This window comes from Meriones unguiculatus, chromosome 6, assembly GCF_030254825.1.
Source record: "Meriones unguiculatus strain TT.TT164.6M chromosome 6, Bangor_MerUng_6.1, whole genome shotgun sequence".
In the NCBI taxonomy this organism is placed as follows: domain Eukaryota; kingdom Metazoa; phylum Chordata; class Mammalia; order Rodentia; family Muridae; genus Meriones; species Meriones unguiculatus.
The window spans coordinates 121,249,386-121,276,661 of record NC_083354.1 but is presented as its reverse complement, the minus strand read 5'-3'; the positions used below and the strand labels follow the sequence as shown (position 1 = coordinate 121,276,661).

General features: G+C 41.7%; 1 protein-coding gene and 1 pseudogene across 1 annotated transcript in view; both read left to right on the top strand.

The window, feature by feature from the left end:
* Positions 1-27,276, top strand: part of Tox (thymocyte selection associated high mobility group box) — a 309,256-nt gene that overhangs the window by 87,194 nt on the left and 194,786 nt on the right. The window lies entirely within an intron of this gene.
* On the top strand, positions 3,208-7,261 carry LOC132654566 (large ribosomal subunit protein uL18-like; annotated as a pseudogene).

Genomic DNA, 27,276 nt, shown 5'->3' with positions numbered 1-27,276 from the left:
AGCCATGCTTCAAAAGATTTCAAACATGTCTTGCTTTGAACATATAGTTGTAAGATGTGAAATGGGGGGTTGACGCTTCATAATTCACATGGGATTGCAGTGAAATATGAAGCTCCCCACATCTAGCTGAATATCACCACATGAACAAAGAGAAGGGGCTCACAGATATGCACTACAGGATCAATTATCACACTTAAATGCATAGAAGTCTCTATTCATGTCCTGATGAGGATTGTATATGTATGGGTAATTCCTCAAAAGGCTGATGGGCGTACCCCAGAAATATCTTTTGTGCACTTCTGGGCCATAGAGTAATCTCATGAGTGCATTGTGAATGATGAGATAATTTTAGTAAAGTCCATAGAAATCAGATAGAGCAAAGGTAATAATTCCTTCATAATTGGCTTAATGATGAGAGGGAACATGAAAAGATACATTTATGCAAGAAATCAAGACTGTTTTAGAAAGGGTGCTCAGGCTCAACATAGTTGATGTTGTCAAACAAACAAAAAAAAAATAAAGCTGGTTTTAAACATTCCCATATCTTAAATCATCTTTAAGTCACTGAAAATTTAAAAAGCCCAACTTGCTCATGTTACATAATGATGCAGGTCATGTGCCTGGCACAAAAACAAAGACAATAGACTGCAAAGATGACAGCTTTTGAGTGAAGTGTGATCGAAGGATGATTTCATGATCTGTAATTCTAAGGCCTCTTAGATATAGCTGTTTCTCCCTACCAGACATTGTGTATGTAGATATGATATTTGGAGCTCCCCCTCCTAAGTAATGTAGTGTTTTACTAACGTATTCAGGGACCTCGGACAAGATGTCTGTACTTCCTTGAACAGTCAATTAGTCATAAGCCAGAAAGAAGTGTTTTGCTAGGAGATCACACCAAAACTGCTTCTGAGAAAGTGTGCGTTTTTGATGAGACCACAAATAAAAGCTGCAAACAGGGGACTAGTCCCATAATTTTCTAATCATGAAAGTATTCTGCATGCCTCCTCCTTCTCTTTCCAGTCTTCCCCCCAAGCATGCCCCACATCCACCTTTGTTCAAAGCACAAATGTGTGTGTGTGTGTGTGTGTGTGTGTGTGTGTGTGTGTGTGCTGTGTGCTGTGTGCTGGTTATTGTTTTATAGGCGTTCCGTAACCACATTAAATTTTTGAATGCTCACATGGAAATTTTATATCCAAATATCCAATGCTCTTAAGGAAACAGAGGCAGAAGCCACAGTTTTCCCTTGGAACTTGAGTAAAGCATTATTTCTTTTCTGTAACTTGAAACTTTGAGAAGTGAAGTGATACGATCTCTGTCTTAGGCATGGTAGGTATCTGAATGTCACTCAGATGGCAAGTGCTGTTAATAGCGTTTCTCACTGGTGGATTCTAGATCTTGTAAGCTTTCTTATCCAAACCCAGATTGCTAAAGAAAAATAGCTCACTTATCAGATTGAAAGCCATCCTTTCAGAATCTCCAGAATGTCACTGTCAAGTGTGCACATGTAGTTCAGAAGCACTTCAGGGACTAAGGCATTTGCTAATTTCGCTCTTCCACAGGTGTTCTCATGTACTTTTCTCATTAGTGCTGGACTTGATGATCTATAAAATATGTTCTTTAATGTTTTTCATCATAGCCAGGTGTGGTGGCACACGTCTTTAATCCCAGCACTTGGGAGGCAGAGGCAGGTGGATCTCTGTGAGCTCAAGGCCAGCCTGGTCTACAAAGTGAGCCCAGGTCAGGGCTCTGTTGCACAGAGAAACTCTGCCTGAAAAAAAGATTTGTCAGCTGCCAACCTGCAGGTACACCATCACGTGACAGTCATACACTGTCTTAATTAGTTATGATGGCATATTCTTTCGGTCTTGGTGCCTTCAGAAGCTAAGGCATGAGGATTACTTGAGCTTGGAAATAGGAGACCAACCCGGAGACCCTATGTAAAAAAAAAAAAAATGAAGGAGAAATGAGTCCTGGTCTCTGTATCAAACTGCAATGTGTACCTGGACAGTATGAATTTTTTTGTTCATTTTCTTTCCTTCGTGTGTGTGAGAGAGAAAGAGTGTGTGTGAGTGTGTGTATGTGAGTGTGTGTGTGTGTGTGAGTTTGTGTATAAATGCACATCAAGGTGAGTGTGGGGGTCAGAGGATAACTCATAAAAGTTAGTTTCCATGTGGATGACAGAAAAGATTGAACCCAAGTCATCAGGCTCGACAGTGGTGCCTTTACCACTTCCCACTTCAGAATGGACAGTATGGAGGCCTATGAGGCTGCTGGATGAACAGACAGTTAAAATCATGTGAAATCAATGCTGTTGAAAGACTTCAATGGGTGAGGATGGTGTGTAGAGTCTGTCCTTTATTATTGTTCTGTTTTTCACTCTTAAAACATACCTCAACAGGGTTGTGGTGAGTGCTGTCACCCAGGTGTGGATGAAGGGAGAAGTGGGCACAGGAAGTGAACGTCCCTCCCTGGGGAAGGACCTGTTGGGGAAACTGAGCTTGAAGGCGTGGGTCCTCTGTCCTCATGGAGGAGTCTACTAGCAAGAGGAAGGACCCTGTGAACCAGGCAGAGACACACAGGAAATCTACTGGAGACTCACTATCAAGAAGAATTGGATTGGGGTGCTTTACAGGGTCCATCTTTAGGGTTACAATGGCTAGAGTGGATCAGAATCAGAGGCTTGATGGTTGGGGTCCATAGAAAGGCCTTCTGGGCTGCCCTGCTAGGAATGGGACTTTGCAACTTTTTGTGGGAGAGATTGGACCTAGTCTCATACCAAGAGCAGGGCATGTGCTTAGAGAATGTCTGCAGAACTGAACTCAATGGGCAGCTACTGAGGCTGAACTCCCTTGGTTCTTTTTTCTTATACAAGCATTTTCACACACACACACACACACACACACACACACACACACACACACACGATAATGAATATCACTTATGAGAATAGCATGGAGTCAAGGCTTTTACACTTAAAGATGACTAACTCACAATTTGGGCAGAATGTGAGTCTCATAAATGTATATTGTGACTGATGTGTCCAGACTAAACTATAAAGGCCTATCCAGGCAGAGCCTGGGTCTTATTTTTTCACTCTATAGGCCTATTAAAATTTTCTGAATTATCAGTAAAAGTTATATTGCTTGACTTTCTCCCATAGAAACAATATTCTTATATCAAAGAATATTTTTAAACACTGAAGAGGTGAAGTTCAGTGGCAGAATGCCTTTGTAGTGTGTATGAAGCTTGGATTTAAATCTGAGGACTGGCAAAAAGGGTCAGAGAAAGAAGGTATAGTGTGGCCCATGTTTCTGTGCCATTTCAGAAGTTAAAGGACTCTGTGGTAAGGCCAGTGACAAACTTTCTTAAGCCTAGAAGGATTCTGGTAGCTACTTTCAGTTTTTTTCTGAGAGAGGTCTTTTAAGACACTTCAGCATTCTATTGAATAGTCCCATTTGCCAAATTGAACTAGCTTTGGAATTTTTATGTACTTATATTTTTATTTTGAAAACAAAGTAGATAACTGAACACACTGCTCCAAATTGTATGGGACACTAACACTTCTGTTTCTCTAGACTCCAAGCTTATTTTTTTCCCCTGTTTTAAGGGATCAACACACATAAATTAGTTGTTTTTTTTTTAAGGTGGCAGCCAGAATTGAGAAAACTCAGGTGCCCTGACAGTCATGTGCCTATGCAATCTGGCTGTGTTGGCTAGGTTTCTTACACTACTGCATTTAGAAGCAGCAGATTATAGAACCCTGCTGGCCCCTACTGTTGGGCCATTCATTAGTCGACCACAAAAATGTGACAGCCTGCCAAGTTTGCGGGCTCCTGAAAACCTGTTTTAAAATCCTTCCTTCTAAGAATGTCTGCAATAGTGTAGAGGTGTGGGGCCATTTACTACAATGCTAGGCGAGCAATGGCTCTGGAAACTAACACCCCATCCCAGCTTAAACCGATGAATGCTCCAACCAAATAAAACAAAATAAAATAAAATCCTTGTTCACCAAAAAAAATCAATAAGCTTCTTAATGAAGTGTACTGCATTGAGAAATACATCTTTGTAGCATAGCTAAGGTGCTTCAGAATTCCTGAACTTTCCAGGCTATAAGTGAAAGTTGGCTTTTCAGACGTGCCTCTCGAGGCCAACAGGCACATGCTGCATGCTTCCCGGGATCTGTGTTAACAAGCATAGACACGGTCTGTGAGGAGCCTTGCTTGTGGGTGTCTGTTCTGCAGGATGGGGTTCAGGAAAGTTGTTAAGAACAAGGCCTACCTTAAGAGATACCAAGTGAGATTTAGAAGGCAGAGGGAGGCTAAAACTGACTGCTATGCTTGGAAACAACTGGAGATCCAGGACAAAAATAAGTACAACACACCCAAATATAGGATGATAGGCCATGTGACTGAGAGAGAGACATCATCGGCCAGATTGCATATGCTAGTATAGAAGGGGGCATGGTCGTCTTCGCAGCATAGGCACAAGAACTGCAAAGAATACCACGTGAAAGTTATGCTACAGCCAATTATACTGGCCTGCTGCTAGCCCGCAAGCTTCTCGATAGGTTTGACGTGGACAAGATCTACGAAGGCCAAGCGGAGGTGACTGGAGATAAATATGATGTGGAAAGCATTGATGGTCAGCCTAGTGCCTTCACTTGCTATTTGGATGCAGGTCTTGACCGAACTACAACTGGCAATAAAGGTTTTTTTTGGGGGGGGGGGAGTGGGGGGCCTGAAAGGAGCTGTGGATGGAGGCTTGTCTATCCTGCATAGGACCAAACAATTCCCTGGTTATGACTCTGAAAGCAAGGAGTTCAGTGCAGACATACATCGGAAACACATCACAGGTCAGAATGTTGCAGACCACATGTGCTAATGGAGGAAGATGAAGATGCATATGCGAAACAGTTCTCTCAGTACATAGAAAACATCATAGCTCCAGACATGATGGAGGAGATGCTCAAGAAAGCACATGCTGCTAACTGAGAGAATCCAGTCTAGGAGAAGACACTCATGAGAGAAGTGAAGTGGAAGAGGTAGAACCGTCCCAAAGTGTCCTTTACCCAGAAGAAAGATCGGCTCACAAAGAAGGCAATCTTCCTCACAGCCCAGGAACGGGCTGCTGAGAGCTAAAGCAATTTTCTGTGAAGATTTTTTTTTCATAAAGACTGTAAACTTATTGCCCCCCCCAAAAAACCCACAAAACAAACCAAAACACACAAACAAACCAAAAACCAAGTAAGTGGGGCCACCCTGAGGGAGAGCTGTGCGTCCTGAGGCAGGCAGCAGAAAAGACCCAGAGCAGCAGCTCCTCTGAGAGGAATTCACAGTGAGGCGTTTTCACTCCCGCACACAGCTTTTTTTTTTTCTTTTACGTATAGTCTGTGCTGAGGATCTGCACCTAGAACCTTTCGTACACACGGCAAGTACTTCGTCCTTGAGCTCCACTCTCAGCCCAAGCATGCTCTTGATCATAGTGAAAACTAAACCTCCTTACAACCAACTTGAAAGTACCTGTCTACTTTTCCTGTTTCTCAACATGTAGAATCCATGGGTTTTGTCTGCTTCATTTTGTTTCTCAAAGCTTACTCTGTGGCCAACAGAGTGGTCATAATCTCTTTCAGACGAAGCTTGGTTGGAGGGACAAAAACCTATTTATTTGGTGCAGCAATGCAACATGGTAGAATTAATACGGTTTCCATCCCACAGATGGAAATATCAAGATCCAAAGAAGTTAAATGACTGTATTTTACCTCCCAAAGATAGTAAGTTGAATTAGCAGTTAGCAGTAAACTCCAAGACTAGAAAATAAATCGTGTGTGTGTGTGTGTGTGTGTTTGCTTTTTGAAACAGTCTCGCTGTATATCATATCTCAGGCTGGCCTTGAGCTCAAAATATAACCCAAGCTGACCTTGTACTCATGATCATCCTCCCTCAGTCTCCTGGATGATGGGATCACAGGAGCCTGCCCTCGTAAACTAAATCTCAAGTCAGGACATTGTAACCATTAAACATTTTTTTGCTATGCAAAAACAATAGTGTCCTTAGAAATTGGAAAGAGCTATGGCCCGAGACTCTTAACACGTGTTTTCTTACAATTGAAAACCAGCATCAGGGAGGATCTTTAAAATGGTTTGTAACAAAATTAATCCATCCAAGTATTTTCCCAGTTCATGAGATTGTGGGAGACCTGTATGTGGCCCTGGGTCGGGTTTACAAGCCATGGCAACAGGCATAGGTAGGACGCTAACCACTAGACCACACTCTTGGGTTATCCTCAGCAGTATACAATGAACACACACTAGCTCTGTTAGCTACAGGCTCCTAAATTTCACAAGGACTTTCACCTTCTCAGCAGGCTGGTATCTCTAAGCCAGTTGGCGAATGTTGGCACGAGGTTCAGAACGCCAGGTGTGGGCATGTAACTCAGTGGTAGAAGAACACTTGCCTCACCTGTGTGGGGCCCTGACTTCAGTCTCCAGCGCAAGAAAAGCAATGTGGAGTGACAGTCTCTGTCACCTGTGAAATTTTCATGAGGTGTACAACACTGCTGGTCACAAAGTCTTGGCCCATCTTGGTAACTGTTTAGTTGTCTCCATGCAAGTGTGAGCTCTTGTGGTCATTTTGTTTTCATCTTTCTCCTCTGACTGGGTAGTCGAGGTCTCATTCCCAAGCCTCACAAGCTGAGCCTGGCTCACGTGCTGTATTCGGGCTTTTTCTCTTCAGTGCCTAGGTGCTTGGCTTTCTGTTTCTGCTTCATGAGTCATTGTGGATCACAGGGCTTTTAAATCCCATTTTCATGATCTCCTTCCATCTAGGCATCATGTATGACCTCTGTCTTCATCCACAGGTTTACAACACAGTTTCTGGGGCACAAATTCTTTAAAGAAAGGACACTCTACCACCATGCCCAAGTCCACTGTACCCAGATAATGTGAAGATACAGCCTCTTTGTGTCTTTATTTGAGATTGAACCTTAGAAGGGGCCTTGCAGAATTGTAGTGTGCAAACAGGGTCCCAAAACAGTACCACAGTATCTCTCAATATGGATCCTGTCTCCAATAATGATATAGTTCTGGGTGGTCGAAATGAGAATCAGGGCGTTTAAAGACTGGGAAGAGACTGAAGAACCTCATAACTTGATCACCTTCAGCTCAGCTCTGTTTGCTGTTTGCTTGGAGTTTCTAAGTAACAGCTAAAATATTCAGCCTAATTTAAAGACTCTAAATTGATATAATGATGGTTTCTTCATTTAAGCCCAGTGCAACTTAAAATTTCCTAATTAAAAATATGGAAACCTCAGAGTCTGGTAAATGACAAATGGATTCCACAGCGATCCCTTCGTAAGGAGCATGCATTTCTGTAACAGAAAATAATATGCTACGTATGGAATTTTAAAACTCCTTTGCTATTGATGGGCTGCAGGATGGTTTGGGTGATTTTCCTCCTTTACCTTTTAATGATGAATCCGCAAGGTAATATTATGTCATTTATCACACCATAAAATTTAATGGGAACTTTTAAGAAAAGTTAATAAAAAGATAATATTAACACAGCTGTGATGGTTGGAATTTTGATCATAATGTTGGCCTTTTGCATATATTTGAATTTAAGCAGCAGATACCAGTACATGGCAATTTTTCAGAGGTGTACACACTCGGAGTCACTTTGTCTGGGAATCATGGACACGTTTCCAGTTCTATTCTCCGTGGTGACCCCTCTCTTCCGAAGATGACCTGCTCAGTTAAGAAAAACTGTCAGATATTTTTTTTTTTTCTTCATTTGTGGAAAACCTGTTGCCTAGCAAAATTTAACAAGTGACCTTTTTTTTCTGACAACAGATGGCAGTGTTTTCAGGGACAATAGCCATGGTGTTTATCAGCTACCAAAGAATCTTTTTTACTCAATTTTCTTTCTTCACCCCTCTCCCTGCTGCCTTATCCTCCAACAGTACTTGGGGAATCATAGTTGATTTCATGAAATATTTTTCATAATAGATAGAAATGGCCAGAAAGGGTTATCTCTCCATCAGAAAGTTTTAGAGACATTTTCTGATATTATATTTCTTGGATATATTATACTTCACAGTTTTATCCTTTATAGTAAAAAGAATGGCTTCCTTTTAAATGGTTATAACTTAAATCCTGGCCTGGCAGTTTTAAAGTGAGTTGGTAATGAGTTCAATGCATGTGCGTAACGGGGAGCCTGGGCTGTAACACCCTCAGGTAAAACAAGGAGCTTTTCAGATGTCAGTGGTGAATGCCTTTTCCTGCAGGACTTGGCATTGGGGCCTTTGAAGAGAACTGTATTTTAAATCCTCTGTTACATTTACTTAGTGCAGTATAGTTGCGGCCATGGGAAACACTAGCTTCCAGCCAGGTCCAGAAAACAGAATTAAGTTTTGATTCCACAGAGAGGATAAAAAGAAGCCTTCTCGGTGGGAAGGTGTGTCTCAGTAGGGACAGACAGTCATGGCAATGACAAATAGTTCAGTTTATCTCAAACGAAATGAAAATGGGTTTGTTCCCAATTGTGAAGGTCCTTGAGTTACTCCATGGACCAGCAGTTTTCACATGACAAAGAAAGCAGTGTGTCCTTTTGAGAAAGCAAACTCAGAAGGCTGGAGAGGATGCTCAGTAGTTCAGAGCATTCGCTGCTCTCCCACAGGACTTGAGTTCAGTTGCTAGCACTAAAATCAGGTGGCTTATGATCACCTGTAACTGCAGCTCCAGGGGATTTCCTGCCTCTGGCCTCTAAGGACATGTGTGCTCATATACACACCCACACACATAATTAAAAACAAAACAAAACTTTAAAAATATAAAATAAAAGCTTCAGTGGAAGGCCAGCTTCGTACAGTTACTGAAACAAAGTCAGCATTTGCTGATGAAGGCTAGTCCTTAAACCACCTGTTTAAAATTCCTAAGCTAACTTGAGTATCCATTATCCAAATGCTTTGGGATTAGGAGTATTTTAGATGCCTGAGTGTCTTCAGATCTTGCTATATTGCATAAACATGAGCTATCTTAGGCATGGGACCCAAATTTAAACATGAAATTCACTAATATTTTGGATATTCCTTACATGGAGAGCTAAATTTTTATAATAGTTTTCATAATTTTATATGTGAAATAAAGTTTCCTGCTGTAAAATTCCCACTTGTTTCATGTTAAAGCTCCAGACATTTTAGATTTTAGAGTATTTTGAGTTTGGATTTTCAGATTAGGGAAGCTCAGCCTCTACAACCTTCCGAGCTGGGGTGAAAAATTACCATTACAGAAATGACTCATGAAGTAAATATCCATGTGCTCATCTGCTTACTATTTTCTCAAGCAGTACCTACTACTCAGTTATTTTATGTTTACTACTTATCAATTGGATTTAAAGAAAGAAGAGTCATTACAGAGATACAGCCACGTTTTATGAGAAGAAAGGCTTCTTTTTTATACAGCAGGTCAGTCTCCTAAATGTTAAATAACCGAACTGAAGGCATATGAAATGAGCCAGCTGTTGGGTAAGGCAATAACACGCAGTGATTCTAACGAGAGAAAGCCACACACATTAAGCACAGTCTTGTTGCATTTCATGTGGCCATGCCCTCACGTATTCTAAGTAGTGGTGTGCCTGTGGGTAAAGGCGCCTAGGAAACGAACATTTGTTTCTGTTATACCGTAAACACTTTACCAGTGGAGACACAAAGTAAAATTTCAGTTTTGGCTGGGCAGTCGTTCATTGTCTTGTAGTTTCAACAGCAGTTTGTGTCTACTGTGAAAAGCCGAGCGGCTGTCCTACTTGTGTCTGTTTCCATTACCGTATTCATTCCGGGCCACATTCTCCCTCCCTTTGTGCCTACTGGGACATTAAGGTTCATAATTAGTTTGATAAGATCGGGGTTGTGGACTTTTTTGTTGTTGTTCCACTTACTTGTTTGCTAATAATTCAGCTTCAGAGCTGGAGACTAACAAACCTCTTTACACGGGCATGCTGGAAGTGCAGAACTCTGAAAATATCGCAGCAGCTAGTCTGTTTGCTGGTTTCCAGCTCGTGTAAAGACCTCTCAATGTGAAGAAGCGCGAGGCCCAAATTCTTAACATTGGGACAGGCAAATGTGTGCTTACTATTAAAATAAGCAAAGAATGGCATCCTGCTGAGAAAATTAATCAGGATTTACCTAAAAAAATGTATAAAGTGTGAATTATCAAACTATATTAAGGCAGCAACACAACCTCATAACAGTGGTTTCAGGCCCTGCAAGATTTGACAATATAAAAAAAAGTTTCAGGAGTCTTCGGAACTGTTTTAGTAAGTTAAATTATCTAGTTGAATTAACTCTGAGCAAACAAAACACAATGATCTTTAAAAAAAAAATTACAGTTATGTAAAAGGTAATAAAAGTACAATTTTCTTCTCAGCCCTGAGCAGTTACAGTAGTATTACTGGCTATCCCCCTATAGTTCAGTGTCTTTTTTAATAAGAAGGGTGTTAGTAATGTGCGCATTATTTAAACAGCTTTAAAAGCCAGTGCATTTGTGTCCACAGTGTCAGGCTCAGCAGACTGAGTCCACCCTGGGTCAGCATTAGTTCTCCCTACAGTCCGGGGACACCATGGGACTGGAAGAGCAAGTGGCATGTGTGGGCCCGGAGCCCTCCGTGCCACTCAGAAGCGGGGAATCCTCCAGCGAAGATGCTCATGCCCATCCTCCTCAGCGTGACCTCCCAGAGCACAATTCATCCCACGGTGGATTCCACTCTGAGAGCTGCTGTTCGAGAATCCTCTCCATCCCCAAACGCATCACAAGGGCCCCTCTGCGTCACTGAGCCCAAGGGCTGAGGTCAAGTGTAAGGACAAAATGCGGATCCTTCCAAAGCCTGCCCCGACTCCCCTCCCTTCCTACACAGGTGCTTCATACATTTTCTCTGCACCTAGGCTCTTGACCCTGAAGCCCATTCAGCTTCTCGGAGGAGCAGGTGAAGATGCCATTCAACGGCATCTGACAAAAAGTAATCATGCAGATTAAAAAAAAAAAAATCGCCGTGTTGGTGGTTGAAACAATTTCATTGGACCATGTAGCTTTATGGGTTCACAGAGTCTTGGCTTGCAAGTTATGGTCTTAGAGGAACATTAAAAAAAATTAGAGTACTTGAAAACTTTTCAAAAGTGGAACATGTGTGCCGCTAGGGAGTGTAAAACAGCAAGGCGTGCTTATCCTCTACTCTGGCTGTTGGTGCAATGCACACTCTCTCTTTTTCTTTTTGACTGGAACACATCAAGGAAAGCAGTTGAGAGAGACGGAAACCAACTGTTTTTCCACTCACCTTATTATTGAGCTGTGGCTCCACAGCTTCCGTTTCTGCTATCAGAAGATCTTAAGCAAAGCTTCAGTTATGCAGAGAGACAAAGTCAACATCGAATCGTGTAGGAAAATAGCCTTAAACACCTGCTCTGAATTCGTAATGTAATATTCAGAATATTATAAATGCCCAGTAAATCACAGTTTAAAACCTGCGTAAGAAGGTTTTCTTATTATGTTGTCTATCAGGAATTTAATGCTATTGTTCTTGTTTATTTCTTTTACATAAGTTCTAAAGAGTGTGTTTCATTCTTCTGAGAAATCGGCCACCCAACAGATGTTTAACAATGGCATGCCTCTATGAAAATTATCTCAAAGGCACCCTGAGCAAAGAAAAGCATGTCATTATGTACTAGTTTAAAAATGACCCCAAAGTGTGTTAGGGTATCCACGGCTGCTTGCCTTTGGATAACTAGGTTCTGGGGATGCCATATTCCTTTGACTTTTTTTTCTTATTCTTTATTAATTACACTTTATTCACTTTGTATCCCCCCTGTGGTTCCCTCCCTCCTCCCATCCCAATCCCTCCCTTCCTCCACCCTCTGTATGCATGCTCCTCCCCAAGTCCACTGATAGGGGAGGTCTTCTTTTCCTTCCTTCTGATCCTAGTCAATTAGGTCTCATCAGGAGTGGCTTGCAGTGTGTTCTTCTGTGGCCTGGTAATGCTGCTTCGCCCTCAGGGAGAGGTAATTAAAGAGCAGGCCAATCAGTTCATGGCAGAGACAGTCCCTGTTCCTATGACAATGGAACCCACTTGGATACTCTACTGCCATGGGCTACCTCTGTGCAGGGGTCTTAGGCGTATCAGTCTCAGGAAAGACCCCTGTGCTCAGATTTTTTGGTTCTGTTGCTCTCCTTGTGGAGTTCCTGTTCTCTCCAGATCTTACTGTTTCCCACTTTTTTCCTAAGATTCCCTGCGCTCTGCCCAAAGGTTGCCCATAAGTCTCAGCATCTGCATTGATAGTCTGCAGGGCAGAGCCTTTCAGAGGTCCTCTGTGTCATGCTCCTGACTTGTTCCCTCTTTTCTCCTTCTGATGTCCATCCTCTTTGCCTAAATGCTCAACCTCATTAGCCATCAGGGAAATGCAAATTAAAACGACCCTAAGATTTCACGTTACACCCATCAGAATGGGCTAAGATCAAAAACTCAAGAGACAACACATGCTGGAGAGGTTGTGGAGAAAGAGGAACCCTCCTCCACTGCTGGTGGGAATGTAAACTTGTGCAACCACTCTGGAAAGCAATCTGGCACTTTCTCAGACAACTAGGAATAGCGCTTCCTCAAGACCCAGCTATACCTCTCCTAGGCATATACCCAAAAGAGTCTCAAGTACACAATAAGGACATTTGCTCAACCATGTTTGTAGCAGCCTTATTTGTAATAGCCAGAAGCTGGAAACAGCCCAGATGCCCCTCAGTGGAGGAATGGATGCACAAATTGTGGTATATCTACACAATGGAATGTTACTCAGCAACAAAAAACAAGGAAATTATGAAATTTGCAGGTAAATGGTGGGACCTGGAAAGGATCATCCTGAGTGAGCTATCCCAGAAGCAGAAAGATGCACACGGTATATACTCACTCATATAGACATATAATATAGGATAAACCTACTAAAATCTGTACACCTAAAGAAACTAATCAAGAGGGAGGACTCTTGCTAAAATGCTTTGACTTTTGTTGATTGTGTTTTTACACTGACCTTTAGCCATTTGTTTGTCTCTGGCTTTGGATGTTATATCCTGCTGCATACTCAGTCTTCAGAAGGGGAACAGGGACTGTCTCTGTCATGGCCTTGGTTGCCTGCTCTTTGATCACCTCCTTCCCTCCCCCCTGTCCCACACTGGTCAGCCTTGCTAGGCCAAAGAGGAAGAAGAACCAGGCAGTCCTGATAAGACTTGATAGGCTAGGGTCAGATGGTAGGCGAGGAGGACTCCTTCCACTGGACTAGGGGAGGGATATTGGGGAAGAAGAGGGAGAGAGGGTAGAACCAGGAGGAGATGAGGAAGGGGGCTATAATTGGGATATAAATTGAATAAAATTGTAAAAAAAATAAAAGTTTTTAAAACTTAAAAAAAAAACAAAATAAATAAAAGCTTTACAATTAAGCAACAAAGCTCACCATTATGCCCGTCTACCCCTAGGGGATGGTATGGTGTCTGGGCTAGTGTGGCGGTGTTTTGAGAGATGCGGGAGAAAGATGAAGACATGACGATTTCTCAGTGTAGAATGCAATCTGGAGAGACTGAGAGAGAGACACACACAGAGACTGAGAGTAACACAGCAACAGAAAAACAGAGGCAGAAATGGAGAGGGGGGAGGGAGGAAAGGAAATGGAGGGAAGGGAGAGAGCCCAGTGTACATGGACATGGCCTTTCCAAATTCCTTTATTTCTAAACAACACGGTTCTGTATGAGTTTCTAAGCACGTCAGTATGATAAGCAGCATACATGTACTACATAACTACTGCAGAGGGCAGTGACTTTGTACTGAAAGGATACTGGTGCACAAGCCTGGTGGAGGTCACCACGGATCCCAGAGGTAAAAAGTTGATTGTACAAGGGAAGAAGCCTGCCATCTTCATGGAAGTGTTTGTGGCCATGAAGAGTCAAGAACTAATCTAGTCATGCTCAGCAGTGCTTATTAGCTTCCATGACAGAGGAGGGCCTAGGTAGTGTCTGGAGTGGGAAGGTGACTCAGAAGTCTCCAAGACCCACACTCCACTAAGCTATAGAAGTCTCTTATTGAAAATTCAGCATCTTAGGCAGGTAGAGTAAATAGAAAGGAATCATAGTAAAAATAATTTATTCATATATACATAGCTTATTTTGTTGCACAAGCTTAAATTGCCTTTTCCTCAGCAGCTAGTTTGGATCCAATTGAATACAATAAATGTCTTGTGACAGCGCTTGCATTTTTGCTTTGTGATTTTGAGCAAATGCAGAAAGATTACTGATGCATTTCTAGTTCAGAAATATGGTCTCTATTGATTGCGTTGACATGATAAATAGCAGTTTTACATATTAATATTTATTCAGAGATGCTATTGCATCTATTATAAGCATAAGTGCTTATAGAACCATTTATTGACATTCATTTTTAGTTGAGCCTAAGTTATCATTAGTGGTCTTTCCATAAATAAGCATTTGACACTTAAATATATTTAATAAAATGCATCTGCTAATTGTATTTGCCTGGATTCAAGAGTCAAGTTTTAAAATGGAGAAAATTAAATTGATATTTTTAAGAAATGGATCATTTCGGTGTGGGAGAGGAGTTATGTAAATAGCAACATTTTATAGGTTAGATGGTTTATTTTCCCCTGGATATTGAAAACCAAATAAAACAAAAATCCAACCCTGTCATTATTGTTTTTAACTAGCATAATTGAATAATGCTTACTTTTAAATTGTTATGTGTCCCAGCATCCAAAATAATTTTCTGAAAGCAGGGAAGATGAAGATACTAATTGTAAGAAGCGATATATTGTAAAGAAGACCAATTTAGTGACTAAATTCTGCTAAAAAAAGAAAAGAAAAATACATCTTATAAATATGTATTTCTTTAAGCTAATCTGTTATTTGGGTCATCAATATTAAACAGTCCGAAAATGGCTGTTTTAGTGATTAACATTTAAGAGCATAAAACTGAGAGCTGGGGGTGGAGCAAGATCAGCAGTACCCGAGTATATTTCGTATTATCTTTAAACGCCAGTGGAGCAACAGCAGCGCCTCACATGGTGCTCAGCCTCCCTCCAACAAACAGGCCCGTCTGGCCCTACTCTTAGACACAGGATCCATGTGTGCTGTGCATTAAAAGGGCTGATTTTAGTTAATTGCCCTCCTAGCTCTCATTTCACATTTTTGTTTTGTTTTGTTTTTGCAACCATCTTTGTACTGTTTGTTTTTATTCCAGGGTTAGTCAGCTATTTATTTCATTAGTACTGAGTGAAACAAGCCAACAGATAAAGAACTGTCTTTTTTATCTATGTCTTTTATAATCATTTCTCTCTCTCTCTCTTTTTAAGTAATAAATTTACATTCTACAATCATAATCTTGAAATTGCAAATGAAATCAGTTCTGGAAAGATTAATTTAGTGGTGCTCACAGCTGTGAAGATGGTGGAAATAAATATCATTTTGTAATAATGTATTCTTGACAAAGGGCATAACAAAAGAATGATTTCTATTCAGAGATAGTGGGGTATTTATTTTGCATGTTGGGGGAGGGGCATCCAGAGCCAGCTTTTCAACCCTGACCTAGTTTTGTAGCTGCTTATTATTCAGCTATATGTTTGAGAGATCCCTGTAATTTAATTTGGCATCCACTTCTGCATCTCTGCACCTACCAGTAGGGGCTCACGATATTAGCAGCGTCCCATGCTGAATTGTCTTTATTTTAAAACATCTGAACTCTCTCGGAACTCAGAAAGAAGGTGTTAATGTTACTAGGGAACTGCCTGATTGCAGCCAGGCTGTCCTGTCCCGGGCGTTGCCATAATTAGTAACCACTGTTGACATTTAGATCCAAATTGAATTTCCTTCTAATTAAACCCAGAGGGGGTTGATCCTCTCAGATGTACAGGTTAATAAAATTAGTCAGAAACTGTTAAACAGTAAGCTGAATTCTCCAAGAGAGCTGTCCCAATGTATTGTTAAGAATTCTGTAATTAATATTAAAGGCATTCATTAAATTTGAATTGTCTTTTTTTTTTCTGCTTTGAGTTACATATGGTTTAAGAGCAGCTATTTCTTTAATTGGGCTTGTTTCCTTTGATAACTGTAGCATTACTAATTTCTCTCCATGTTTGTACATTTTGCATTATAAACATATTAAAACAATTCCTCCATACTATTCTTGTGTGCATAAACACACCACCATGATTGGAGAAGTGCTTAATAAACAATAATAAATACTAAGCATAAATACAGTAGTAGGATGAAGGTGTTCCAGACTATGCCTAACAAGACACTGCTCTTTAGAGTGGGCCGTCAGCCTCTCTCTCGGTGGAGTTTTCTATGTATTCTTCATGAGTTTGGATGTGGACAGTAGCTTGAATGGGGATGGCTTTGTCTGCAGAAGGAAGTCACTCTCACTGCCCTGTTAGTTCATTGTGTCAGGATGGCCATTCTTCTCCCTTGCGGTGGGAGTGGACAAGCATCAGACTCGAGTCTGAGAAGCAGAAAGGACAGGGAAATGTGAAATAACCACTCAGGTGAGAAAGTTGAATTTGGTCGTTTCAGGGAGCAGCATCCCACTTTTAGCTTGCTTTGGATGTGAAGGGACTTTGGGGAAGCCACAGCATCAACTCCTGTTATCATTGTTTTATTTATGACCTCATTTATTAACATCTTATGTACTCTACAGAGTAAGAGGATATTGTCAGCCTCCTGATCCCACAAAGGTCTTGTTTCAATATGCTAATATTACTTTTAAATATTAATTCCTAATGAATTGTGTTCTTCAAATTACTTGGTTGGGATTTAGCCTATCATTGTGTATTTTGCATTTCTAAACAATGATTCTCTTCTTACCCCTTTATTCAACTACAATAAAAACTTTTGAAGGACAGAATTAGTCCTTCGGGACAGTTGATTTAGAAATAGATTTGTACAGGATTTGTCAAGGTAGCTTTGATGTTCCTCTCTTCAGGAGAGAGATAGGATCCTGAAAACTGTTTCCACTAGTTTCTATTCAAAAAGCAGGAAGGACGACAACTTCCTTTTCCTGCTTAGCCCACTTAAATAAATCTAATTAAATAAAAATGTCTGGGGTCACAATTAAATTCAGATGGAAAAAATTGGAGGCAGACTAGGCCCACACAGGATGTACTTAGCTAGTCATTAATGCTCAAAGCCTATGGTGTTTTAAACTATAGAATTATCTTGTCTTGTTTTGTTTTGAAACTGGATGTGTAGCCCAGGCTGGCCTGGAACTCAAGATCTATCTACCTCAGACTCCCAAATGTGGGAATTGCGTTCATATGGCCTCATGACGGACGGACTAAAATGATTTATTTCACACCATTATGAATGGAGCACATTATGCAACTGATAGAAGCCCCATGCAAGAAAGTCCCAAACAGGGTGTCCTTTCACAGTTTTCTCAGGCTCAGGCTGAGTGAAAATGGTTCTCCGGAGTCTACTCTGGGTGTGAGGCACCAATAAAGAATAGCAACTCTCACCAGCAGCCTGCTGGAAATTCTAGAATTGAGGCAATGCTGGTCTGCTAATCACTGCATGGACAAACATAAGACAGAGCAAATAGTTGAGCCAATCGCTCCATTAGAAGTACCGTTGCAGATATGTTATGAGAACACTGATGTTGGTGCAAGCCATAGGCTTGAGTGATTTGTCACCTGTGTTTCCTGAGCAGTTTATTTTGGGGTGCTTTTAACCCATAAGACAGATGTGGGTGGGGAAAGGATGTAGTGCCTGGGAACTGGAGGCTTCTGGCAGCCTGTTGAACCAGTCATTTCACTCCAGTTTCTATTTCCTTCTCAAGGAAGGTGAGAGACAGTGAACTCTTCTTCTACCTCCCTCAGACTTTTGTCACTTTTTAAACCAAAGAGAAACCAGAGAGAAAGTGTGGTGTTTGCATGAAGACAAATCTTTGAAAAAAAATGTGTTATGTTCATGAGCAATATTATATTAATGAAAGATATCATTATAGGAGGAATATCAACTAAATTGTCAACTAGGGTACCATGAAAGGTCAATCCAAAATGTCTTTTCCAGAGAGAAAACAATTTCTTGATTCTGGCTCTAAGACTGAGTATTGTCTTGTTTTTCCAAAAATGACCATAATCTCCTATGAGGTCTGAGGTGGTAGTTTTAGGCAGTTTTCTAGATACCCACTGCCTTAGGAGTCCTAGGCCACTTCTTCTTCTTCAAACACACACATCCACCCAACATTCACTGCATGATTTACGAACTTAGAGCTGAACCACTGACTCCTGAGCATGCCTTCTTCTTTCCCGAGCCTGCCCTTTGGCTTTCTTTCCCAGTCCCTCCAGCATGCTCCAAGTATCAGATAGGTGGCTGGTTCAATGAACCATCATTTTGCTACTTTTTATGTTGGATTCTAGATCATTTGTGTGTGCTTATCATGACCACTTCAAAGAGACAAAAGATTAGTTGCTTCTGTTTTCAGGGGGTGTTGAGAGGAGAAAGAGAGGAGGTGATAGGAAGGAGAAGAGGATGCCGTGACCCTTAGTGGCTTTGCGTGATTCCAATATGAAGTCAGCTCCAGCCATGCTCGACTTGTGCTCCTCTCCTCTTGAAGTTTTGCAAGCTCCATCAAGCTCCAACAAGCACCATCTTGTTCTTTAACAAATCCCTTTGGGTATCCTATTTGCCTTCACAGGGCATCAGGTCACAACTTGAGTAGTGACTGTACCAAAGCAGGTGGTACAAGAATACGGCCCACAGAATCAACTAACCAGGGCTCATAGGGGCTCACAGAGATGACAATCAGGGAACCTGTATAGGTCTGATATAGGTCCATATGTTATGGTTATGTAGCTTGGTGTTCTTGTGGAAGTCCTCCTAACAGCAGAAGCAGGGGCTGTCTCTGACTCTTTTTTTGTTCTTGGGACCCTTTCCTTTATACTGGGTTGCCCTGCCCAGTTGATATGAGGGGAGGTGCCTAGTCTTACTACAACTTGATATGCCGTGTTTGGTTGAGATCCCTGGGAGGTCTGCTCTTTTCTGAAGAGGAAACAAAGGAGAAATGGATCTGGGGGAGAGGGAAGGAGGTTTTGGAAGGGGAGGAGGGAGAGGAAACTGTGGTTGAGGTGTAATATGCGAAAGAAGAATAAAAAAGAAAATGGCAGGTGGTACGTGTAGCATGTAGATTCCCCAGCAGAGAAGAGAGGACGGAAACTAAGACAAGTGAAAATGACTGTACTCAGCAACTTGATGGGAGCTTTGCTTCTCAACTCACCAGCAAGTAGAGTCAGAACAGGACTGGGACCTTATTTTGGTTATTTCCTATGGGACAAGTTAGGAAACTGAAAGAAAGAGAGAGGAGAGATTAAATACCGGGTGGAAGTTCCAGACTGGAAGAGATAGACATACTAACCTGGCCGCCCAGAGTGAAGACACTGAAAGATGTGCTAAACAAGCACAGACATCAGATTTCAGGATACCAGAAAAAAGAGCTGGAGAGGACAGGAGGTCCACAAGGAGAGCAACAGAACCAAAAAAATTGAGCACGGGGTCTTTCCTGAGACTCATACTCCAACCAAGGACTATGCATGGAGATAACCTGGAACCCCTGCACAGATGTAGCCCATGGCAGTTCAGTGTCCAAGTGGGTTCCATAGTAATGGGAACAGGGACTGCTTCTGACATAAACTGATTGGCCTGCTCTTTAATTACCTCCCCCTGAGGGGGAAGCAGCCTTACCATACCACAGAGGAAGACAAGGCAGCTACTCCTGATGAGACCTAACAGACTAGGATCAGAAGGAAGAAAAAGAAACCCTCCCCTACCAGTGGACTTGGGGAGGGGAGTGTGTGGAGAAGGGGAAGGAAGGAAGGGGTTGGGAGGGGAGGAGGGAGGGAACTAGAGGGGGGATACAAAGTAAATAAAGTATAATTAAAAATTAAAAAAAGAATTAAAAAAAAAGAGTTCACTGAGGTCTGCCAATCCAGCTGTCCACAGACGCTCTGGTGTTCTTAAGAACCATACATACAAACGGCGATTTTCCTCACCTTTCTTCCTCGCTAAGGCTTTTCCTTTAGTGTCAGCAAACCTGGGCTGGGGTTTCTGTGAGGTCTGACTCTTCTGCAGGCAGGCTTTTCTGTGGGAGCACAGCTTCCTTGGGGATGGATTCTGCCCAGAAAAGCTGCTCATTGTGCTTAGAAGATGGAATGGAGATAAATAGGATCCCTCCCCCCAAGAGAACGATGGATTGATATCACATTGGTGGCAGACTAATCCTAGGTCTCTTTATCACCCTGGCTTCTGTTACACAATGTCCAGATTCCACCTGTATTAGGTGCTTTAGTTAAATCATGTGTGATTGTCAAGTCTAACGTGGTTCACGAGCCAAGTAAAAAGGCACCTAAAAATATAGCACATCTGAAATTGACTTGATGGTTTTGCCTGAATTTGCCCAGAATCCAGGCAAACTTCTTTCCCCAGAGCTCTGGCTTTGTCTCATTTCCCAAAGCAAGAATGAGAAGCATCCTTTCATGCTGCCTATTCAGATGGTGAGACCACTATGCAAATGGGCACATGTACCAGTGACCTGAACCATATCAGAGAGGCTAATGGAGTTGACATGCACTATGATCCTCTGTCAAAAACCCTGCCAGTCTTTTCAATTAACTCCCATTTGTTTTTAATAGGAATTGGGATGATAGGAGGGATATACATGTGTTCTCACGGTGCAGGAACTGCAGATAATGGCACTTGACTCATTATAGAGCATTGTCAAACACATTATTAGAGTTGATCCTCTTGATAACGCTATGTGGTACGTCTTATTATCCCAGTTCCGTTGAAGAGGGCTGTGAGGACCTCAACTCAGAAAGGTTAAACGGATTTCATGATCTCCTGCAGTGATCAGGTGATGCATCAGGGATCACAGCCCATCAGAACCCACTGTACAGTGGGGGCTAGCCCAACGATGGCACTGTGGTACATTTTATATTTCAATCGGAATGGCCTCCTTGCTCTCTAAAGGTATTTGTAATATTTTCATATTTTCTTGTCAGTGGCTGTCCAAACTAAAAGGCTTCATCCATTTACTCTAGTTCTTAAACTCTTGTGTGTTGGTCTTTGTAAGATGGATGAATAATGATAGTAAGAGTCACCATAATTGCCAACATTTATGAAACTTGCTATGTGTATTTTTCATATTGTTCTTGTTAATGTTTGCAATGATGTTTTGATTAAGCATTCATGGTATATTCATTTTAGTCACGAAAACCAGCAAGCTTCCAGATTTTTAGTGTCTGAGCCAAGATTTCCCGCTGATGTGGTCTGATAAACTACCTACTGGTCAGTGTCCGTCAGATTTGTTCTAGTTGTATTTTGACATAAACTGAAGATAATTTTAAAATGAAAAGATAGTTCTGATGGAAGCTCTGCAACACTCCAATATTCCAAGTCAACAACCTGCAAAATTAAGCAGGCCATCCCATTCTCCTTCCACATTTATTCCAAAGGTGGATTACGAATAACTTAGAGCTGGTCAGATTTTTATCCATTTTTCTGCATATTTGTGTTTTGTTTCGCCTGCATCTTCCTTCCAGTGAAATCGCAGGTCAACACAAGGAACTAGTGATTTCTCTAGTAGCAACTGTAACAGGGGTATGAGTGGGGCTTCTGTGTAGAAGGTTCTGTCTTACAGCAATCTGAGAAGGACCTGACACATGACCCAGTTCTGCATAGGCTTGTGCCCCTGGCAGTGAAATAAACCAACCAGCTGCTCAGCAGCTCCTCCCCAGATGCTATGGAACTGCAGTCTTCCTGACTTTTTATAATGGTATGGATATGATGCATGAGTGCATGCATGCTCGTGTGTGTGTGTGTGTGTGAGTGTGTGTGCGCACGCATGGCTGCGTGAGTGTGTGTATGCTATAGCATGGGTGTAGATGTCAGTGGACTTTCTCAGGTGTCAGTCCTCATCTTCCTCTTTGATTGAGACATGGTCTCTTCTTTGTTGCTGAGAATGCCAAACTAGCTGGCCTGTGAGCTTCTGAGTACTCATGTGTTTCTAACTTCCGTTCTGCCGCAGGAGCCCTGGCTTTGCAGACTTGTGTGAGCTCTGGTGATGAGTGTTACCTAGGGTCTGGGGATTCAAGTTCCAGTCCTCACTTGTGCAGCGGTGCTTTACCCACTGAGCCATCTCCCCAGTCCTCCGTTTTCCTCTCTATCGCTAGAAAACTTCATCCAAAGCAATTGTCACTGCTTCTTGCTCATCCCTGACCCACCAATAATCTCATCACACAGCAACTCGAACCTAAACAATTTCTTCAAGATACTTCACACTGGAAGTACATCGTCCTCAGAATACGGGCAGCAGAGATAACCTGTACATTTAGATATAGCTTAGCCCACCTTTCCAAACTAAGGCACAGATAGTTCAGCGAGGATTTTACAAGTTAACCCAAGGAGATGGAAATCATTGCTAATTAAAGCTATTTTCATTTGCTGAGGGAAGCTAGTGAGAGCTTTGGGACACTGTGGTGTGTTCCTGTAAGCTCAGCACTCATGAGGCTGAGGCAGGCGGAAAGTGAATTCCAGGACAGACTGAGATGTAATGGAAAGATCCTGTCCAAAAAAAAAAAAAAAAAAAAAAAAGCTAAAAACAGTGTCTGAATAGATAGCTCTCCCAGAGGGCCCGAGTTTGGTTCCCCGCATCCATGTCTAGTGGCTCACATATATCTAGAATTATACCTACAGGGGATCTGATACCTTCCACCTCCACTTGTACCTGGCAAAACACACACAGACACACATGAATAAAAAAGAAAGATAAATCTAAAAACAAAACAAAAAAATGCATGTGAATTTTTAAAATCTTAGTTTATGAAACAAAACAATGAAGTTTAAATTTAAATTCAACAGACATAAATTAAGTAAAAGATGAGTCATGTTAACTTTGGAAGCAGATAGAGTTTTGGTTTATTTCATTGTTGTTTTATTTTTATAAAGAAAACACCTCAGCTATAGTAATAACAGCCCGACTTCATAGTCAAGCTTTCCCCTGAGTCCTTGGTCTACACTAGTCAGTCTAGAGCCCTTTAACTTTAGTAAATGCTTTATAGCTCCATGTGCTTCCTAAACAGCTACACATACAGCCTTCCACAAAATGCTTCAAAGTTTTTGATCGTGCTGTTCTAAGCTCAATCTTCCCTGTCTTCCCTCTCTCCTAATTTGGACATATTTTCAGTAGGTTCAACAAATTTTTGAAGGAATTAAGTCCACTGAACTAGGACAAATGGGGGCACAATAAAAAAAATGTTTGCCCAAGTGTATTAGTTCCTTTTGTATTTCTGTAATAAAGCACCAAGACCAACATAACTGAGAGGAGGAAAGGTTGATCTGGGCTGATGTCTCCAGAAGAGTCAGTATCCACGACAGTGGAACATAGGCGGCAGACACAATGGCTGGAGCAGAAGCTGAAGGCTCACTTCTTATCCAAGAGCAGGAAGTCGAGAGCATGGTATGAAATCTTTAAACTCTCAAATCCTGCCTCCAGTGGCATATTTCCTTCAACAAGGTCATGGCTGCTAAGCCGCGCAATCAGTGCCATCACTTACCGACAGACCACAGATTCAAATGCCTGAGACCACGGTGGCCATTTCTCACTCGGACGACTGCAATGACGATGGCCCCCGATTTCTAGCCAAGCAGTGGTGATAGCGACAGCCATGAGAACACAGGGGAAACAATGCTTCCTTTGTGGGCACTGAGAGAAAGGAGCTGTGTTATTAGGTACCACTGCGTAGACGAGAAGTCCGCGAGACTTCATTTCCCGATTCCATCGACAACTGTGTAGACAGTGCATTTCACGAGCAGTGTTATTTTTAGTAATTTTACGGTTTAAGGGAGGGAGGACTGTACTCATGGCCTCCTAGAGCCAGATAAGTACATTTTTCATGGAGCCACACTCAAACCCTTAGCGTTCGTCTTCGAGACTGAGACAAGAGAGAGCCTGTCTCTTCCAGCGCGAGGAAGCAAAGGGAACAAGAGCATTGTCTGAGCCAGCAGCAATTCTTGAATTTAGACATATTTCCTCTTCTTTAAAAATCATTTTTGATGTGGAGATGTATGCACAAAAATATTAAGAATTTTGACTCAGTTGTTACAATTAGCTCCAGTATTATAGGTATTTCTATCTAAAGCTAAGTTTATAGTTAGTGAATGTTACCAGAGAATTACCTGCGTACTGCTCTCCTGTGGACATTATAAAAGGCAAAAGACATGAGGCATGGTGGACGCTTCTAATCTAGCAGTCCTTGACTACAGGTAGAATTATGGGACTTACCAGGACCAAAACCATGCATGTGTGTGCGTGTGTGTGTGTGTGTGTGTGTGTGTGTATGTGTATGTGTATGTGTATGTGTGTGTGTTCTATCTTTCTTCCTGTCCCACTGTCACGGCATGCTTCAAGACGGTGCCATGTTCTTTCTCAAGGGGGAAGTAATGAATCCATTAAGCACAGAATCACACAGAAGTGCCAGTCAAGTAACCTAAGGACTTCATGGAACAGCAGCCCAGTACCTCTTGTGAAATTGTCCCTGTTATTCTTTTCTCAATGGTCACATCATGTATGTTGCTACACAAGTGTACCAAGACTAGAGGCCTAGGAATTCACGTGGAAAAGTGAGAGAGCACCATGCGCGCTGGATCTAAAGCATGAACCTTTGGGACCTCTTCTTTCCTGAGCACTGCTTCCTGACACCCTGGCCTACACTGCCGTACTGTGTTAAACCTTAGGCAGGATCCATGCAAAACAGATCTGTGAACATAGCCACGTGACAGAGAGTGTTCGACAGAATCATTGTGTTGTGTTTGCCACCAGGGGAGGCAAGGAAGGTAGTCAAGTGCTGACCCTGTAATAGCAGGCAGGACAAGCGTGGACTCTAGAGTTGGTGGCTTTATGCGTGGAATGATCCGAAAAAAGAAAGCACATAAGTGCCACTCGACAGATGGCTCTGAACCCACCAGGACAGCCGTCCTCTTTCTATTCAAGAGCAGGACACTGGGTTTGGGGCTTCTCTGCCATTGGTGGGGAAGGCCGTGTGCCTCGCTTCTGCAGGCTTCCATGACCAGGTCTATCATCCACAAAACAAGCTGGTCAGCAGGACTTTACTTTGTTTCCGATCTGTTTGACTAAAAGAGACTTTTCAAAGTTAGGAGCTGAGTTGAGTTATTTCTGTTGAATTCTCCTCGGAAGTCTCATAGTTATGTTTCAGCGTGACAACTTTTTCTTTCTGAAAATGGTATGACGGCACACATTCAACAGTGTGGCCCTTGAAATCACTCATTGGCCCCGGATCCTATCACAGGTACAGAATTTCACTGCTCATTAGTAGCAACTGGTTTTTAAAAGGTGCTGGCTTTTTCCAGATCAATTTAGCATCTAGTATTTTTATACGAATGATAATTCTAATATATGCTGTAACTTTTATTTTTTTTAATTTATTCACTTTGTGTCCCCAACGTAGCCCCTACCTTGTCTCCTCCCAGTCCTACCCACCCTCCTTCTTCTCCCTCTATGCCCTTTTCCTAGTCCCCGATGGGAGGGGGGGACCTCCTCCCTTTCTATCTGACCTGAGCTTATCAATTCTCATCAAGGCAGGCTTAATCATCTTCCTCAGTGGAGTATAGGTCTCTTCAGGCTCCTCTAGAGACTGGTATTTTGGTTCTGTTGCTCTCCTTGTGGAGTTCCTGTCCCCTCCAGGTCTTTCTATCTTCCTCTTCTTCCAAAAGAATTCCAGCACTCTGTCCAAAGTTTGGCTATGGGTTTCAGTATCATCTTTCATACCCTGGTAGGTAGAATCTTTCAGATGTCCTCTGTTGAAGGCTCCTATCCTGTTCCTACTTTTGATGTCTATCCTGTTTGCCCTTCTAAATGAGGATTAAAAATTTTTCCTAGTGTCGTCCTTATTTAGCTTCTTTAGGGCTATAGATTTTAGTATGTTTATCCTATATTATATGGCTAATACCCACTTGTAAGTGAGCATATATATTTGTTGTGTCTTTCTGCTTCTAGAATACCTCACTCAGGATAATGTTTTCTAGTTCCCACTTTGCCTGCAAATTTCATGATTTCCTTGTTTTTAATTGCTGAGTAGTATTCCATTGTGTAAATGTTCCACACTTTCTGTATCCATTCCTCCACTGAGGGACATCAAGGTTGTTTGCCAGCTTCTGGCTATTACAAATAGAGCTGCTATGAACATGGTTGAACAAATGTCCTTATTGAATGGTGGGGCATCTTTTGGGTATATGCTCAGGAGTGGTATAGCTATAGCTTGAGGAAGCACTATTCCTAATTTTCTGAGGAAGCACCAGATTGATTTCCTAAGTGGTTGTATAAGGTTACAGTCCCACCAGCAATGAAGGAGGGTTCCTCTTTCTCCACATCCTCTCCAGCATGTGTTGTCACTTGAGTTTTTGATCTTAACCATTCGGATGAGTGTGAGGTGAAATCTCAGGGTCGTTTTGATTTGCATTTCCCAAATGACTAAGTTGAGCATTTCTTTGAGTGTTTCTCTGCCATTTGATATTCCTCTACAGATAATTCTCTGTTTAGCTCTATAACCCATTTTTTAATTGGATTACTTGGTTTGTTGATGTTCAACTTCTTGAGTTCTTTACATATTCCGGATATTAGCCCTCTGTCAGATATAGGATTGATGAAGATCTTTTCCCAGTCTGTAGGGTGTCATTTTGTTTTGTTGACAGTGTCCTTTGTTTTAAAGAAGCTTTTCAGTTTCATGAGGTCCTATTTATTAATTGTTGATCTTAGAGCTCCCATGCTTTTGTAACTATTTTCATTGCAAAAGAAAATTTTGAGTCCACCTATGATAATTTTTCACGGTAAGATGACATGAAGTAGTTTCTGAAAATAATGAAGCATAAACATATTTTTTAGAATAAAATCAAACTACAGTCATGCATTCCAGGCAAAGGCTGGTGGCTGGATCTCTTTTGGTGCTGGAAGAAGTTAATAAAGACTAATATTTACTGAAGTCTTTTATCTTTTTCTATTAACAATGGTAATAGTAGGAAATAACTCAGCATTGATGAGACTGTGTGTCCTCTATGGTTTATTGTCAGGTACTAAGCAGCTCTCATGTAATTGTCCCTGCAAGACAAAATATTTATCCCAGTTTTCAGATGACACCTTGTCTGTCTGAGACAGAAAAAAAAAAAAAAAAAGAATCTTC